Genomic DNA, 4,523 nt, shown 5'->3' on the forward strand with positions numbered 1-4,523 from the left:
AAGAAATAGATTTGAACACTGATTCATTCATCTCATTAGAAACAAAAGAAGGAATAAACTCTAAAACAATATTTTCTTCTTCACTAGTAGGGGGAGAGTCCTCAACAAACAAAGAAGAATAAATTTGAACAATTTCTTGAGAATTATCATAAGATTATGAAAGATGATTTCCATCAAGGACCTGAGAGAGGAAATACAATTCTCGTGTCATCTATATCTAATCTAGTTGTGGAAGAAATTTTTGTTCTTATCACCTTCCTAAAACCAATAGATGTGTGACTTTTGAGACAAAATATTTGTTCATGAAGCTCCCATTCTTCCAACTCAGATTTCACAGTAATAGAATCCAATTTATAGTTTTCCTCGGTTAAACCAAGAGCATGAATATGATGACTAACAACATCCACACTAGCTTGGGCAGTCATTTTAGCCATTAATACATTACAAAAGTATTGTTAGCTTCATCTTTTTAACATATAATTAACAAATTGAAGTATCTTAACAAATGCGTACATTATTGTGCCATAAGAAGGCCTCCCCTTGTGCCTACAATAAAGAGAAGAATCTCAAAGGCACATAAGCTGAAATTTGAAAGAGGGCTTTTTTGAGTATTCATAAAAATAGCTAGAGAATTTGATCAACCAATGATTGGAGCCTCTCTAGTCTAGAACCTCTAAACTGGTGGTCCAGCTGTCACTAACCCAAAAGATAGAAACGAGGAACCTATCTATCATTTTAGAGAAAGAATCTTCCCCACATCTCCTATTTTTCTAGGTAAACACTCTTTTGTTAGGCCTAATATCAACCAGATTTAGAAATTTTACATTGTCCCTCAAGTGTTTGGATGAAGGCTCAAGATGAGCTATACCTCCTCTCTTCTCCTCCAAACAAGAGATGGAATTAAATTCCCTTGTTAGGATCCAAGGAAGATAAGGTTCTAAGGATAAAACAAACTTGACATGAGACCACAATAGGGATTTTCTTGGAAGATTAGTTGGAGAATAAACATTGGAAAAGAGGACAACTTCATGAGATTCCAAACTAGAGGCAGCCATAGAAATAGAAGATCTACTCAAAATCCACCAAAGAGGAATAACTTTTCATGTATCCCAAAAGAAAGCAACACTTCCTGAGCTTCCTTGAGCCACCACATATTGACAATGCTCTCTAACCCAAATTTTAGGGGCCATGCACAACATACTTTCTACATACAACTTTGTCTCTTGGATGAAAATAATATCTGGAGAACTAGAAAGAATCTACTCTAGACTAGCCTTTTGTCTAGTGATGCTATTAATACCCCTTACGTTCAATAAGTGAAAAATCATTTTTGAGAATGTGAAAAGTGGGAGACAATGGTTTTTACTGACCCAAATTCCACCAATGTCTCTCCAATTAATTTCACTTTTTCTTGTTTTCCTTACAAACCATTTTAGAAGGCTTCTTAGGAGCACCCTTTTTGCTAGAATTTTGCAATAAACCCAAGACCAAAGGAATACTTTTACTTTTTCTAGTGTCTACAACAATATTTTATGTATAAGACCCTAAGTTGCCCAAGATGGAGCCATCTTTTTTCCTAAGTTCTTGCTATCCTCCAACTCCCTAGGGCTTAAAAGGGGCAGATCTATATCCTTCAAACCATTTCCAACTTGAGATAAGATAAGGTTGTCAGACTCATAGAAAATAGACTGTGCATATCAACTAAGGAACCCACAATTGGTTACAAATCAATAATAATTCCATCCTCTTGGGCTAAACCATCCAAAACATTAAAACAATTGAAAACCTCATCCTCATGCCTATCTCTCATGGTTCTCTTTTGTTCAATTCCTATATTGTGAGCCTTTATGAGCTCCCTAGCCAACACTAATACTCACCTTCCTATGCAACATCCTCAACCTCTAGTGACTATTTTCCACTACCATCATAATTTGACCTGAATAAAATTATTTCTTATTTCTTTTAAGGAAATATGTGAATTATAGTGAATATTGATGAGGATTTTTTTATTATTTTTTCTATTTTTCTAATAATTTTATTGGCCCTATTTGTTGTTTTTGAAAATATCTCACATATGGCTAACATAATTTGAACCAAACTAATCATTATTTGGAAAAATATTTCTATAAAAAATTATGTTTATATTCATGTCATGTAAATTTTTACTAGAAATTTAAATAGTAAAAAATTATTAAAAAAAAAAGAAAACTTAACATATCAAGTTTATGGACAATTTTCCTCAAAAATTAATTCAAAAAGAAAAAAGAATCCAATCATTAAAAAATTACATATTTGAAAACTAGAGAGTTTCATTTATAATGAGTTTTGATTTCATAAAAAAAATCTAAAATAAATCATTAGTCATATTGTCAATTTTTTTTCTCTTGCTATTTTCATGGCATTGTACTTGTAGATATGAGGCTAATGGTTGAGTTTCCAAGCCTAAAACAAATGCAAAGACATTTTTTTCAATTTTATAACACATGTACCCACTCTAAAACATGTACCCATTCTAAAAAGAAGCAAAAATATTATGCAATTACAAACGGGTATCCACTTTAAAATGGGTACTCATTTTTAAATTAAATGAGTACCCATTCTTAAATGGGTACTCATTTTTAAATTAAATGAGTACCCATTCTTAAATGGGTACCCATTTGAAAAATAAAATAGATACCCATTTCGCATGGGTATAAATTTTGGTTTCGGAGCTCAAACCTAAATGGGTACTTGTTCTTGTCGATATTTTTTTGTTTCTCGATGCTTCCCTGATATGTGGACCCAACTTCTTGCTTTTACCCATTATATTTTAATGCATGTCAATGTAAGTTAAATGTATACATTAAGTGCATGTCAATGCATGCTATCCAAAGTGAGGTCCCAAATTGTGCATGTCAACCATTGAGAATTATTATGCATTGAGAGTTACTAGTTTCTCATTGGGTATGAGCTAGGTGCCCTTGTGAAGATTGTTTGATCACTTATGATTTTTTGAGTATGTTTAAAGTTTTTTATTAATAGGGGCATATGGCTTTTACCTCTTTTTTTTGAATAACATAATGGTAAATTATCAACCCCAACTCATGTATAAAATGGAGGCTTGTGCTAGTAGAAGTTATAATGTATTGAAAGTATCCAAGTGCTATCAAGATTCAAAATACTACTAAGATCAAGAGTGATAGTGAGTTGATGTAATATATCCTTTGAATATAATGGCATACTTGTCATGTTTCTAATGTGGAGTTTTATATTGAAAGTGTTTATCCACACAAATTTTATGTCACCTATGCTATTGTTGTTTTCATTCTATTGTTTATGTGTATAATCAATTTAATGTAATATTGGGTAATCAGATTTCATATTTGCATACACTTTGTGAATATTATCAAAGCTAATAGTTTATTAGGAGAAGGGTGCCTTTATTTAAAGTGTTGAAGGTTTTTTGGCTCTAGTAGAAGCTTTTTTGTATTGCGTTGTTTTTTAGATTTATAGCTTTGTCAAGATATTGAGAAGTTCAATGATTCAGGTTATGGATTTTGGAAGTTGAACATGGAGGATCTTCTTGAATAAAGAGATCAATGGCTGCCATTTTTACAAGAAATGAATCCATCTAGTCTGTTTGATGAAGATTGGAAGAAACTAAAAAAGAAGGTATGAGGAACCATTTGATTATGTCTTCTACATTTCATCCTCTTCAACATTTCCAAGGAAGCTATCATATATAGATGTGGAAGAGAATAGGAAAAATCTACCAAACTAAAAAAAAATCTAATAAGCAATATCTCAAAAGTTGAAATATATTCTTTAAAAATAAAGTGTGATGATTCTATTATATATCATTTGAATGCATTTTTTTGGTTTTGATTCATCTTGCATCTGTCGATGTTAAGATAGAACTTCAAGATAAATGCATCTTATTCTTTTTTCTTTACTTTAATCTTGTGAAAATATCATCGTTTCTATTATTCATCATTGTTTAGCACCAAAGTTGCTACTCTTCTTTTGGAATAAATAAAAACAAATTCCATGAATGTTGGCTCCCAAGATGCCTTCCATGTATGTGTAAGATCCAAAAAGAAAGGAGGGCCTAGGGTAATAAGAAGGATAAGTCAAAAGGATGTTCTAAGAGCTATATCAAGGACATGTTACTACTTATCAAGTTGCCATTAGTTTTTATATTCAAAGTCATACTATATATTCTAGTTGGTTAACACTACTGAATCATGTAGTCGGTATAAACAGAGAAGTCGGTATGCACAGTCTAGTCGGTTACAGAAGAAAGTAGTCATAGAACGCAGTATACACTGAGTTGTCTACCGAGTATCTTTTTATGGCTACCGAGCAGTAAAGTTAACACATCGAGTTGATATTCACCGAGTGAAACGTGTTACCAGATACATTGAACCTGGACATGCATATGAAAACATGTTACAAGATCGAGGCACATCTAACCGTTATTACATTGGAAATTGCACTAGAATATTGTGTATGATTGTGAGGTCAATCTAACCAATGAAATATTT

The sequence above is a fragment of the Cryptomeria japonica genome, chromosome 8 (assembly GCF_030272615.1).
Source record: "Cryptomeria japonica chromosome 8, Sugi_1.0, whole genome shotgun sequence".
NCBI lineage: Eukaryota > Viridiplantae > Streptophyta > Pinopsida > Cupressales > Cupressaceae > Cryptomeria > Cryptomeria japonica.